Here is a 15,191-nt window from a genome sequence, read left to right as displayed (position 1 = left end):
ACCCAAATCCTACACTGGCCTGAAGTGCCCCCCCATTTCACAGCATTTTTCAGCTGATTTAAAATGTACCTAAAGGAGAAGCATTATTGAAGACCATCAATTACCAAGAGCTTTTGTCAAAGGTTTTGGTGGTCATTTTGAATGACCACAGAGCGCTGTGACCTCGGTTTTACATCTCATCCAAAAGACAGCGCCCTTTTACAACACAGCATCTCCGTCACTATACTGGGGCATTGGGACCCGCACAGACCTCAGGGTGAGCGCCCCACCGCCGGCACCATTAACACCGCTTCCAGCTGGAAGCTTTGTTTTTCCCTGTAGCTCATCCTCATCCAGGTACTGACCTGGCTCACACCTGCTTAGCTTCAGTGGGTTTTCAGTTGCGAGTTGCAAGGGGATGCAAGTGATGGAGCCGCTCGCTGCAAAAGCCACTGCATTGGCCGGGAATCGAACCCGAGCCTCCCGCGTGGCAGGCGAGAATTCTACCACTGAACCACCAATGCTCAGTGCCTGGGCCTTCAAAAAAGACGCTTTTTTGGTGCTCTGTGCAAAACGCGTTGACATCTGCTTCCAGCTGCAAAATGCCATTTGCGGACGCTGAGGAACTTATTTCCAAGGCAGCGGGTACAAGCGATTGGGCGTTTTAAAACCACCAGGAACAGCAAAGAGGCGCGCTTCTTTGCTTGTGCCGAAACACACCGACTGAAGGCGGACAACGTAGTCGGCAGGATTGGAACCTGTGCGGGGAGACCCCAATGGATTTCTAGTCCACCGCCTTAACCACTCAGCCACGACTACAGCAAGCCCCACCGCCGCTGCGTTCTTGCTACAATCTTACCTGGATCGCGAGGCGCCGGCGGAAGCCTATTTCAAAGTCGTTCTCCGTTTCAAAAAAACATTTCCAAAATACAAGCCTTGCAGACAGACACGCCTCAGAGGACTTAAGGGTGGCTTCATGTCGGAATGATAAAGTCTCCCCGTCCGGACATGAAAATGCCACTTTGTTACACACAAAAAAAGAATCAACAACAGAGAAATGCCCACAAGCATTTGAAAAGCCGCACCACGTCGCACTTGAAATAGCTCTTACATTAGTGGTAGACACAGGAATCGCCTTTTTATTTACGCTCTTACCAACGCGATGGAAAGCAAAACAAAGCAAAGCAGAGCAAAACAAAACGAACAAACGAAAACCCTCACGTCCCGCACTTGCATATAACGCCGTTACGTGCCCAAGCGGTATTGTAGTCATCCTAGCACTGCATCCCGGGTCGTACGGTATATGGGAACGAGCACACGCCACGAATCGTCTCGAATCACTCCCTACAGCTGTAAGGCGCCTTGAAGCGTGCACCCCCAATATTCTTCTTTGCGCATCTGTGAAAGGTAAACTCTTGAGCAAACTCTGAACCAGCTCTAAGGAAACTAATCCGATTAGACGTTACTTTGACTCATCCTTTAAGGGACCCTTGTTAATTGGAGAAATCAATGATTTCGAATGAATTCTGTATGCGTTAAAAGACAGCTATACACAGAAAACATGCAGGACACTGCTCATGATGTTTCCCGAGCCGAAACACAGTGCGTTTTTCCAAGCCATTTGACAAAGCCCGCCCACTGAAAACTGCAGCAGATCGTGTAAAGGCGTTCAACTTTGTAACTACTGCACGCACAGGAAGCAGAATAAATTCCTCTTTTCAAACTGTCAAAGGTTTGCTGCAGGACATCGCACAATCTCTTTTGAACGGGGACAAACGATTTCTTATGGGGCGCAGTAAGTACAGACGTTTATAAAGCTCCACTCATGCCGACGATGCAGCATGAAGAAGCGCAACCTAACGTTTGACAGACAAAAGCCGGGCGCCGCTACGAGCAATATGAAATCAAACTGACAGCACACGGCGTTTCGCGCTGACTCAAAAGTGATCTCGACAGACGATGGTCTCTGCATAACGCTGAAAGAGCTAAAGAGCGTTTCTGTTGAGACGTAACCCATTGGGCAAAAGACGTATAATATACGTCTATTAAACGCATATCTTATACGTCTAAATGTGGTCTACAATTCGTCTAGAATGAAATTCTAATATACGTCTAAAGTAAAACGTCAATTATACGTCTATATTTAGACGTTCATTATACATAAATGGTTGGAGTTCTATTATACGGATACATTTAGAGGACTATTATACATATATGGTTGGAGTTCCGGATAACTTTAGAGGTCTTTTATACGTATATGGTTAGAGGTCTATTATACGTATAACTTTAGAGGTCTATTATACGTATATGGTTAGAGGTCTATTATACGGATAACATTAGAGGTCTATTATACGTATATGGGTAGAGGTCTATTATACATCAAAGATAGATTTTATAGGTGTAGAAACAAGTAAAACAAGCCAATGATTAGGTTTAGAAATGTATTCTGAAAATACACATTCACACCTGAAACATATGTATTTCAAATTATACATTGTATACAATCAATCAACAATCAACATATGGGCAATAATCATAAAAACACAACTAGTCTTAAACTTCAGCTACAAATTCTGGTAACATGGCAATATACAGTATAGTAATGACAAACACAAAACTAATTACATTAACACACTAACTCAAAACCACATTTTGATTCAAATATACATTTTAAAATGTACAACTTCTATATTTCCAAGAAAAAAATATTACATAAAATATAAAATATTACAATGGAAGTTAAGACGATTTTTGTCCACTATTTGCAAACCCTGTCTAATTGTCCTAACAGTTAGAACCAAAAACCTATTATTTTCAGAGTCCAGATCTCTTGGCCCCCTGCCTTGCATATGCATTCTTCAAGTAACACATTGCGTGCTCCTTTATTTCTTTTTCTGTTGATGTAGGGTGGGACTTCAGCACCGCAGCTAGGAGAAAATTATATAATATTACTTCCCAAATAAATGATGATTAATATCTTCTTTAGTATAATCTAAAAAATGAACGGTTTACTAAGCTCAAAGCTGAAATAAATGTATAAAATTTGGCTTGCATCATAGCAGTTGAGCAATAAAGTCTGTCCTAATTAATGAGTACCCAAAGTTTGAAAGTACAACATAGAATAAGAATAAGAGAAACGGCAAAACGATTTTGTGTCATCTTCCCCATTCACACTATTTTATGTGCCATTTTTTTGCTTATTCACATACTATTTTAATCAAAATAATATTAAGAAAGATCTGTATGTATTCAGATAGTATTATTATTGTTCATACTTACTCGTCAAAAGAGGATTGCTGAGATATTTTCGGATATACTTCTACGTTTGAAAAACGTGTCCAAAATGGTGACCAACGAATACTAGCAATGCATTGTGGTATATAACCGGAAAATATGCTGGGTTCGATATTTTCTCAACGTATGCGTTTATTAATGTTGTCGATATTATGGTTGAAATTTAACATTGATAATACATCGCTGCTATGAGCTGATGTGCAATTTTAACGCATGCAATAAGTAAGGATCGGTCACTGTTGTATGGTATTATATATAATGACATTATGGAATAGGATGGGGACAGGCCTGGCATCACGGGGGGAGGGGGGAATGTCGCCCCTTCAGTTTTGGGCAAAAAGTTTTACCTAACTTAATTTGCACCCTAAAAAAATAGTTGTACTTTGTCAATGGTCAGACAACACTAAATGACACGAACAGTCACTCAGTCTGTTTGATGGGCAGAAGGGCTATCCGTCCAGGAACTGCGCATATTATTGAGTGTCAACATTACGATCCTGTTTGCTCAGGTGGACCGATTCCTTGCAGTAGTTTATCATTATACTTAAAATCGTTATATAACTAGGACTAGTTATAGCAGTCTGTGCTTTCTGTTGGTTTTACAACATTTTTTTCTTAACGATTCAGAACGTCCATGTAGCTGCAAAAATGAACGCTTATGGTACTTTTCGCTCCAGGCAATACAAACCTTGAGAGTGACGAAAAATGTGAAACTGAACTTCATCGCAAATACCAGATTGCTAGTCGTTATCTTCTATCATGAAGCACTAATCAATGGCATAGCTGCAAGATTTCATTTGGGTAGCTGCACCGTACAGCTCCGTTTCAACCGAAATATCACTCCCCCCTCAGAATTTCAGACACCCCCCTACAGATTTTTCCTCGGGCACCGCGCACTGATGGGGGACTTTTGTCAAGAAAATAAAAATAGAAACTCTATAGGCACTCAAACATTTTACTGTTTTTTTTCAGGCAGGTGGCAAGACCCCCTCAGCAAAACCCTTGTATGCCAAGCTGTGGGCATTGATTCGTCGAATATACGTATATTTACGGCGAAATTACGGCTATACGTATATATACGTCGCCTCGACGTATAATCAACGTCGAATTGCAACCGTAAAATCGACGACATGAATAAACGCATATATTACGTCGAAAAAACATCTAACACAGTGCCTGAGGCTTTTTACTGTATGTATCGTGTGTGCCGCAACTAGGAGTATACGGCACTCTGCACAGTGTACGAAGTAAATTATTTTCGCAGTAATTAATTTATTATATTTACTATATTTATTATACACGTGTAAATTAATTGCTGCGAAAATAATTTACTTCGTACACTGTGCAGAGTGCCGTATACTCCTAGTTGCGGCACACACGATACATACAGTAAAAAGCCTCAGGCACTGTGTTAGATGTGTTTTCGACGTTATATATGCGTTTGTTAATGTCGTCAATTTTACGGTTGCAATTCGACGTTGATTATACTTCGAGGCGACGTATATATACGTATAGCCGTAATTTCACCGTAAATATACGTATATTCGACGAATCAATGCCCACTGGGAACAAGCTCGCTTCTTTCTACCATGATGTCACCATGACCAAATCTGTCTTTAAACACCTTGCTCAGTCTCTAACGAGACTGTCAAAAATTGCTTTCGCCGATTGTATTGCAAACCGGCGGAAGCGGGGTATTGGGAAAAGTTTTCAACTAGCAATAATCCCGCCTCGGCTAAACCTCACAGGCTACGATACTGCCACTGCGCAAAGCTGACGGTTGCCAGGCAACCGCGGGGATCCTATGGAAATCGTTATCAATCGTCTCATGGCATGTCGTTGCTGTAACGCTTCATATTTGTCGTCTTCTTCTAGCTTGAGGTTTTGAAGAATTTCATGACAGACAAGGGCTCCGTTGGGAACAAAGAAACCCGTTGATTCTTTTCAGCAGCAGAAATACAACCCTTTAAATACAAGATGACAGAACAATGACGAAGGGCATGCCGGGAGGAACTCATGCACTACAGAGGAAAGGGGGCGGGCACGTACAGTTCACATTCAAGCCACAAGTACTCTTCTCGGATGTTGCACAAACAAATCCTAACGTCTTGAAAGCATTGCGGGATGTTTGTGTCCCACTTCCCGTGGCTGCAGGATGACTGACACGAACGGACAAACACAATCTGTGGCGTTTAGCGTGACATAGTCTTGCAGGCATCGTGCTGTCTCACTGCAATACTATACCGCTGGAGGAAACAGTCCATCTGGCCATGAAACTCATTTGAACGTCTAGCTACAGCAACTAACAATATCATGATTTATTCAGGATGTGTGGAATCAGCACGTCCCGGAGACAGCTTCCGAAATCGTGAGCATTCTCTGGTGGTAGGGGCGTTCAAGATGACGCTCAGGTGGGAGGTAAAGTTTAGTGTTTGAGGATTTTTTTTGAGTTTTTCATGACCTGAATGTTAATTTTTGCTTTTTTTGACTACAGAAAAATAAGGACTAAACACTACTTGTTTAAACTTCAGTTATAATTGAAAGAAAAAAAAACGATTTTTTTTAGGTTTAAGAATTTCGATATGAGTAACACTGGGAAAAGAAAAGAGAGTGCTGGGTCTTCGAAGGAGAAGTCTAAGAAACCTCAATCGTATATGTATAGCACTACAAGAAAATTGATGGCAACTAAAGGGAAAAGTGAAGCAGCTGGAGGGGACGTGGAAAGAGTGCTGGAGATGCGCTCGTACGCGAGCGTTCGCAGCCCAAGTGAGACTCAGCTGCCAGAGGAAGAGCCGGAGTCCCTGCCCAGCACACCTGTGAAAACCCCGGCAGCCAAGAGGGGAAGGGACGACCTGACGCTGGAGGAGCTCCAGACCAACATCTTCAACATGATGGCACAGAGCATGGGTGAGCTGAAGGAAATGATTTGATCTAATACAGTCGCAATCGAAAGTCTTAAAAAGTCCATGGACTGTGTGTTTAAAGAGGTTGAAGACTTAAAGAGTGAAGTAAAAGTTCTTAAACAAGTAAATACCAAACAAGAAAAGCATATTAAAGAACTTGAATTGAAAGTGAACGATGTAGATAGATACCGTCGATGATGGAATTTAAAATTATTTGGAGTTAAAGAGGAACGTGATAAGGACCTTGTTGCAACAGTGAAGGGTATCTGTAAAAGGACCCTGCCGGACCAGGAGGACGTAATATCGGCCATTGACTTTTTTCACAGGCTCGGGAGAGCGAACATGTCTGGGCAAGTGCGCCCCAGATCGATTATAATACAGTTCACCAAGAGGACGGCGAGGGACATGCTGTGGCGAGCGGCGAGGGGGAATGAGTATTTGAATGGGAACAAACTGAGGTTTGCAGAGGACCTGTCTGCCACGGACAGGAGTACCAGGAACCAGCTGTGGCCCCAGGTTGAAGCTGCCAGAAGAGAGGGGAGGAGAGCCTACTTTGTGGGAGCGAGGGCCTTTGTGGACGGGAAGGAGATTTGCTCCCAGTGACTGCTCAGTTAATGATTATGTTTGGTTATATTTGTTATACCAGTATATACTAGTGTTTCTTTAGTGTTAGTTTGGAATGGTGTAGTTAAGTGTTAAGGACTGTTATAGTTCTGGTTCTTTGAAAAACTCAATAGTTTAGACAGTCTTAGAGTTAGTTATTTGCTTTTGTGTATGTCTTTTTCATGAATGCCAGAGGTACTCGAAATGTTGTTAAAAGAAAAACTGTGTGCTGAGTTTTATTTTTTACAGGAAACGCATGCATGTTGAAACTAAAGTTTATAAATAATTGAGAAATATTAAAGCAAGGAAAATATGATACGTGTAAAATATACAATTTGATCACATAATTACTTAATTACCTCTGGTAGTTAAATGCTTTTTTCTGCTGCGTTTCTTTTCTCTTGTACATGACTCTGATCCTCTTGTTGTATTTGTATTTGTAAATTCTGTTTAATAAAAAAAAAAATAAAAAAAGCATTCTCTGGTGGTGTCCTGCAGGCTTCCTGTGGGTGTGCGTTGGTGGTATAGTGGTGAGCATAGCTGCCTTCCAAGCAGTTTACCCGGGTTCGATTCCCGGCCAACGCAGTGGTGAATGTTTTCAAATGCTGTCATGAGCCTTGGATTGTGACTAGCAAAGCGAAGCCTTTTGAAAGAGCTAAAGCACTGAAAAACGGAATTGAGGGAGAATCTTACAGGGGATTCTGAGCGGTGTCTGCATACACGCAGTCCGATACGGGTGCTGAAAGCTTGAGCTACTCTCAATGTCATGCTGGCTTTCCCCGGAGTAAATCTGTTACATTGAAAGAATGCTTCTCGCAGGTTCAAAAAGGGACCCTTGTTAATTGGAGAAATCAATGATTTCGAATGAATTCTGTATGTGTTAAAAGACAGCTATACACAGAAAACATGCAGGACACTGCTCATGATGTTTCCCGAGCCGAAACACAGTGCGTTTTTTCAAGCCATCTGACAAAGCCCGCCCACTGAAAACTGCAGCAGATCGTGTAAAGACGTTCAACTTTGTAACTACTGCACGCACAGGAAGCAGAATAAATTCCTCTTTTCAAACTGTCAAAGGTTTGCTTTACGAACGCCGCAGGACATCGCACAATCTCTTTTGAACAGGGACAAACGATTTCTTATGGGGCGCAGTAAGTACTGTTACTGTCACTGCTCGATACCGACGTTGGCCTACTATACCATGTTCAGCCACTGCTAGAAAATGTACGGCTCTAGCACCGGAGCAAACAACAGGAGGGCCAATGTCGAACAGGCACACGTGTCAAACATGGAGAGCGATGAGAATGGGATTCGAACCCATGCCTGCAGAGCACAATGAATTAGCAGTCCATCACCTTAACCACTCAGCCACCTTGTCGACGAAACTGGGCTGTCCGGACATGGGTTGGCGCGCTCCAGATGATCTTTTTTTTTTTTTCCCCACGTACTCGAGGGTCATTTTCCTGTTCCACATGTGATTTCAACATTTTCCTTGGGAGATGTCAAGCCAGCAAGCCACTGCTGTGGTTCAGTGGCCAGTGTGGAGTTCAGTGGCCCTGTTGTACACAGAAAGCACATTGAGCTCCTTGGACATGAAAAGTTCCAGATAAAAGCCATTTGTCATCCTTTCTCTTGGTGTCGATGTTGCTATTGTATGTAAAGGTGGCAACTTGCTCAGCGAGCAGGCGGAGCACACACCGAATGCAGATGTGTCTGAGTGGTGTGTCCAAGTGGCTGCAAAAGGACAACACTCCCGGGGCGCCGTGGCTTAGTTGGTTAAAGCGCCTGTCTAGTAAACAGGAGATCCCCGCCTACGGCTAGACTTAATTAAAGGCAAGTATTCATTTCCTGTCTTTAACGCGACTTGTTTTTCTTAAAATGGATGCAACTTGCAAAACATGAAATACAAGCCTTGCTAATCAGCGCTAGCGGCTGGCAAAAAAAAGGAGTCAGCTATTTTTTTTTTCTTTAACCTTAACCCTGCTAACGGAGAAGAGTTAAACGACCGAGTCTATGCAGCTTAAACGGTGCGCAAGTCGGGTTCTTAGCTGAAAGGGTGGTAAATCACGCTCACCCCAGTCCTTAATCTTTTAAAGAGGATACAAAATTGAACCTAGTCGCCACATCACATACATCCTGTTAAATGATAAAAAGGTAACATCTATCCTCGCTCCAGAGTAAATCTCACGTTGAGGGCATCTTTTTTTTCACTTTACCGTGAGTCGGGCTCGGCTGCACAGAGGAGAGAGCAGAGCAATGAGGTCACAGGGACAGGGGAGTCACACGCTGGCGGTTTGAATACGCGGAAGATCACTGAGGGATCCACAGTATGTGGACCCTCCGCTCGCCATCAGTCCACACTCCGGACTCTGAATCCTGCCATCCGAGTTAAGATCTCGGCGGAACCTGAGGCGCAGTTCCTTCTTAAAACGTAATCTGGTGAGCATTTCTAGAATCGCACTTGTATATATGCAGCCTTTAATGTGTTGCTAGGTTAAAATTGATGACTTCTTGTATTTCAGTAGGCAACTGCCCTCTTGATTTTGGATTTAATTTCTTTATTACAGGGGCGCTTTTATGAAGACAGAGTCATGTTCAGGTACTTTGCTTGATGGAGGAAGCTCATTTCGGACTCTGTGATCTGCTCACCTGGAAAGGTCTGCTGTACTACTACAAGAGAGAAGTAGGGTCTGGAAGAAGGGACAATTTTATGATGCTTTGGAAGATAGTTTTTTTTTTCTTATACTGAAAATGAAAAGTAGTTGTTTCTATATGGACTCAGTCTTTGGAATTTGTATATTTATACATTTCAGTGAACCCTCAGCCATTCCTTCTGTATTGTAATTCAATTTCTCTTTTAAAATTCCTTCCCCACTTCTAGGACCTGCAGTTGCTGAACTCCACAATGGCTTCTATTGGAAAGTCTGTGACTGAGACCATTATTTATTTAGGAGCAATGAGCAATTCTTATATAAATGCAATAAAATCATTATGCTCAAACTATGAGAGAGAATTTTAAGGATAATTTAAGAAATCAGTCTTAGCTTGTTTCTATACACAGATGGTATTATTTATTTTCAAAGGAAACCCGTGAGGATTCCCCTGGTGTGCAAGATGTGCCTGAATACTTTTGATCAGCTTCCTGCTCACTTCAAGAGGGCGTGTATGAAGCACGCCACGGCAGAAGAGATCAGGTGGCCTCTCAACAGGCGAGGGAGGACATGATGAATCACCTGAAGAACGGGGTCATCGTGGATTACCACAGAATAGAGATCAAAGGACACTTTGTGGGCTTGAAATACAAAGAAAATCATGTTCTATGGGACAAGATAAATACAAAACTTAAGCTTTTATTTTAATTAGATTTATTTATAAAGCATAAACAATCATTTATTACATTAATATATGTGAAAATAACATTTTAGTATCATACGTTTAGTATATTTAGTCCCTAATGCTGAAAGAAATGATCATAGAACATGACATCTAACCTTACCTGCTGTGTTTTTAATCCCTATTGCTCAATGCACGGTGAAAGCATTGCATACATATGTCTGACAATGAGGAATGGGCCCCTGAGACAGTCATTTGCCTGTTTCACAAATGATCGTATTTTACTAGAGATTCTGTTTGGGATTCAGATGTGCATTCGGACAGCAATCCCTTTCAAGAAATGATATGTTCTGGATGAGGTCAAAGGTGCTGGAACACTGTATTTAGGATGTGTTTGCAGAGACTGTGTGTCTCCTGCTTCAACGCAGTGAGAAATAGATGTGCTCCTGTAATTCATTGGTACATGCCCAGGGCAGTAAGCAGTCTGAGGATTTATTTCCAGACGGCATAGAGCAGTGAAGCAGTGAAGTAGTGCAACACACTGGATCATTATATTATTAGAATCTATTCTACTTAAATTATTACATTATACACAATTTGAGTTCATTTTAAAAAGTAAAAGGTAATGAAAGGAATGCATTTTCGTAAGAAAGATAATACCGATATGCATGTGATAATCTTCCTTATATCATGTAGTGCGTCATTTGGACACTTTGTGGGATTGAAATACAAAGAAAATCATGTTCTATGGTACAAGATAAATACAAAACTTAAGCTTTTATTTTAATTAGATTTGTTTATAAAGCATAAGCAATCATTTATTATATTAATATATGTGTGTAGCGGCGAGGCTTATTAATAAGGCAGAATTAAGTGTTCTGAGCCTTCCCAAATGAGGCCCCATTTCTCTGTTCATCTCTGTGGTGCAGCCACAGAGAGACTATTCATGCAGGGTGATTTAAGGTCCTAGGACAGCTCCCAAAGGGGGATGCACTTAGCTAAGCCTGGCTATCATGATCAATGGTCATCCATTGGCGCCTTTCTGTCTAGGGAGTGCCAGTTGGACATCTGGACTGCATTACTAAGTGTCAGGACTAAGTGACTCATATCTCACCTTGATCAATCAATCAGGGACTGGTAGGGCCGAGTAACCCACGTGGGACTCTGATGCCCATGGAACTTTCAGCCAATCAATGAGCTGAAGTTCCTCCAGGTAAAAACAGGCAACACAGAGAGCCTGTGAGATTCAGTAAGATTCAGAAGGGAGGATTCAGAGGATTCTGTGAACAATTCTAAAGGGAATTCAAAGGAGAATTCCAGGGCAGGGCGGCCCAGGAGCAGAAGGCTCCCAAGGGCAGGACATTCTCGCAGCGCGCCTCCTGACCATCCTGAGACTCAGCCCGGACAACCACGGAACGGCCAGTGTGTCCGAGTGCCAGAACTTTCCTTTGTTCTAAGAGTCTAGAGCGGAGGTTGCCAGAGAATAACCAGAGGATCCACCCGAGGTTAGCACCAGCAGCAGGCCTCGTGAACAGGTCGGAACTGTGGACAGCTGAATCACTATTCAGAACTAGCTCTTCATCAGAAACGAACCGGTCCTCTTCCTGACTTGCTGGGACCCACAGTCATCTTTTCTCCTGTGCACAAACTTTGCTAGTTAAAGCCCACAGTGAGCATCAGCAGCGCAGCGTCGCAAGCCGCACAGCACAGCCTGGCACGGAGCCAGAGAGCGCGGATTGGACAGCAACAGCCTGCAACTGTTTCTTTGTGCCCGCAGGAAGATCTGAATCCCCAAAGATTGGATGAGTATTCAACTTCAATGCATTGGAGCTCGAGAATTCAATTGTTATCCCAACCAGTTGATATCAATTTAATTCCTAAGAGTTATGTACTTGTTTGAGTATCTAATGTAGAAGTTATAACCAAGTTCATTAACGAAACGGTCTTAATGAATGATATACTGAACGTATGTCCTCTTGATATGTGTAACACTTCGTAACTGACTGAATATATATCTTTTGTATTCTGATAACCCTCTCGATAAGATCTGTTAGGTTTACATGCATATTTTATGTATTAATAAATGTATCCTCGTGTATTAGTACCTGTGTGTGCGCGTTGTTTGAGTTATGTCACATGGTTGGATTCTAAAGCCATCAAAAGAATCAACTTTGTGATTTACTGCTACAATTAATAATTGTCTCAGTAAATGCCCAAACCCTACAGAACTGGTGCCTTCAGAGAGCCACTACATTTAATTTTGATATGGCAACATTACATATTTGGCATCCCTGAGCCGGTTTTCTTACATGTGAAAATAACATTTTAGCATCATATTATTACATACAGGTCTCTAGCTTCAACACAGTGATATATATACTCAGTGATTTATTGGTACATGCCCAGGTCAATAATCAGAATGAGGATTTATTTCCAGACGGGCTACAGGTAGTGTTGTGAAATACTTCAACACACTGGATCGCAGATTTAGACCCCCTGCACTCTTACTCCTTAAAAACCAAAGAAATGAAGATATGTAGCAATCACATTGCAACAGGGCTGACAGTGACTTAATGCTTATACTAGTGGACTTCTGGTACCTTTAGGGTACGGTGTTCCCTGAAGGGCTCTCAAACCCCACATTTCAGATGCCTAGCTGTTTTGCTGATGTGTTGCACCTCAGAATTACTTTTAAACCTTACCTCTGGTATCTTTAATCCCTATTGCTCAACGCATGGTGAAAGTATTGCATAAATGTGTCTGAAAATGAGCAATGGGCACCTGAGAGACTCATTTGCCTGTTTCATAAATGATCATATTTGACTAGAGATTCTGTTTGGGATTCAGTTGTGCATTCTGACAGCAATCGCTTTCAAAAAACGATACATTCTGGATGAGGTCAAGGTGCAGGAACACTGTATTTAGGATGTGTTTGCACTTATTCTGTGTCTCTAGCTTCAACACAGCGATATATGTATATGCTCACTGATTTTTTGGTACATGCCCAGGGCAATAATCATTATGAGGATTTATTTCCTGATGTGCTAGGGGTAGTGTTGTGAAATACTTCAACACACTGGATCGCAGGTTTAAACCGCCTGCACTCTTACTCCTTAAAAACCAACAAATGCAGATATGTAGCAATCATATTGTAGCTGACACTCATTTGCCTGTTTCACAAATGATCATATTTTACTAGAGATTCTGTTTGGGATCCGGATGTGCATTCTGACAGCAATCTCCTTATCGCGGCTTTGCCCTTCTTGCCTCTTTGGACAATATCTCCATCTTGTGGTCGTTATTGGTAATGTCTAGACAACATCTCCATCTTGTGGTCGTTGTTGGTAATGTCTTCTTATGCCCTTTTTTATTTTAATTCTCTATTAGTTGATTCTAGAATCTCTACAATGGAGATGAAAACATCAGTTTTATAGCAGACAATATGACATTATTTATAGTCCAATTAGAAACTTATTACCCTGTTTTTAACATAATAACAAATTAAAATTGATTAAAACTAAGTTTGGAACACCAGGGAACATAACAAATGATTTTTAGGAAAACCATGAGGTTCTCTGTGTCCAATGCCTGCAAGGGGAGAAAGCTAGAATCCTTTGATTTTTTCAAAATTTGAAAATAAACATCATATAACAACAGCTTTCATTCCTAGGAGTGAAAAATAACCATTTGTGAAGACATAGTAGTTTCTAAAACACTACAATAAAGTTAAAAACATCAGTTTTATATTACATTATTTTTAGTGAAATTAGTCATTTTTTGCACTATTTTTAATAAAATATCTAATTAAAAGTGATTAAAATTAAGTTTGGAACAACAAGGAACACAAAAAAAAAAGATTTTTAGGAAAACCATGAGGTCCTCTGTGCCCGATGCCTGCAAGGGGAGAAAGCTAGAATCCTAAAAAAAAGTTATCAATTCTAGAGCCTAAGAGGAAAACAAGACAAATGTATATCTCCAAATAATTTTATGTGCTTCAGAAGAGCCCAGGAAAGTTTTTTGCATACATGAAACCACGCCCGTTTGCACATAAGCAGACATGGTTTACGCTCTTACCAACGCGATGGAAAGCAAAACAAAGCAAAGCAGAGCAAAACAAAACGAACAAACGAAAACCCTCACGTCCCACACTTGCATATAACGCCGTTACGTGCCCAAGCGGTATTGTAGTCATCCTAGCACTGCACCCCGGGGCGTAAGGTATATGGGAACGAGCACACGCCACGAATCGTCTCGAATCACTCCCTACAGCTGTAAGGCGCCTTGAAGCGTGCACCCCCAACATTCTTCTTTGCGCATCTGTGAAAGGTAAACTCTTGAGCAAACTCTGAACCAGCTCTAAGGAAACTAATCTGATTAGACGTTACTTTGACTCATCTTTTTACTCTCAGTGCTGGATTGCTCAAACTCCAGCTAGGGTTAGGTTTAACATTCCCACGCTACTTAGACACTTTGTTTACACTCAGTGCTGGATTTTGGGAACTTCAGGACGAGTGGGAATTTTCTCCTATCTGTCAATTCTGTTTTGTTTTGGAGACTCTTGGCTGCCTATATTGTACAGTGCAGCGTGAAGGAAACATTTTCCAAAACTGTGCTCAAAAGTTGTAAGAAAACCTCTCCAGCTGCTTTACCTCTCTTCATTTTTGTCATTTAATGTGACAATCGATGTATAACTGGAGCCTCACATATGCAAATGGTGAGGCTCCAGTTCGACACCACTTTACAGTATATGACAAAAACATGGCAGACTGTGCCGGACCAGCTGGTAACTTCCGCTTATTTTGACCATATTAAACATTGGAAATCTTCCCACTTGCATTTGTGACACTTGATTTTGGCTCCACCTAAGACACTCTTAAATCTTCAAACACTTTTCTCTTCTCCCGCAACACTCTTGTCTGTCGGCACTGTGTGGCAGCGTTGCAGGACAACCCATCTCACCACGGAAAGGAACCTAACAGCTTTGGTAAGAGAGGAGAAAAGGACATGGCCCATACGGGGCTCGAACCCGCGACCTTGGCGTTATTAGCACCACGCTCTAACCAACTGAGCTAACCGGCC

General features: G+C 41.8%; 4 non-coding genes across 4 annotated transcripts; 1 reads left to right on the top strand and 3 right to left on the bottom strand.

Moving 5' to 3' along the window:
* Positions 1-432: 432 nt before the first annotated feature.
* trnag-gcc (transfer RNA glycine (anticodon GCC)) lies at positions 433-503 on the bottom strand. The gene has a single exon. It is a non-coding gene; the product is annotated as a tRNA-Gly (tRNA).
* A 4,403-nt stretch (positions 504-4,906) lies between these two features.
* LOC148637565 (U4 spliceosomal RNA) lies at positions 4,907-5,048 on the bottom strand. Its single transcript, XR_015931334.1, has one exon. It is a non-coding gene; the product is annotated as a U4 spliceosomal RNA (small nuclear RNA).
* A 2,244-nt stretch (positions 5,049-7,292) lies between these two features.
* trnag-ucc (transfer RNA glycine (anticodon UCC)) lies at positions 7,293-7,364 on the top strand. Its single transcript has one exon. It is a non-coding gene; the product is annotated as a tRNA-Gly (tRNA).
* A 7,753-nt stretch (positions 7,365-15,117) lies between these two features.
* Positions 15,118-15,191, bottom strand: trnai-aau (transfer RNA isoleucine (anticodon AAU)). Its single transcript has one exon. It is a non-coding gene; the product is annotated as a tRNA-Ile (tRNA).

This window comes from Lepisosteus platostomus, unplaced genomic scaffold, assembly GCF_059453375.1.
Source record: "Lepisosteus platostomus isolate fLepPlt1 unplaced genomic scaffold, fLepPlt1.hap1 Scaffold_115_H1, whole genome shotgun sequence".
NCBI lineage: Eukaryota > Metazoa > Chordata > Actinopteri > Semionotiformes > Lepisosteidae > Lepisosteus > Lepisosteus platostomus.
Note: the sequence above shows the minus strand (reverse complement) of the source record. Positions and strands in the feature narration are given on the sequence as shown.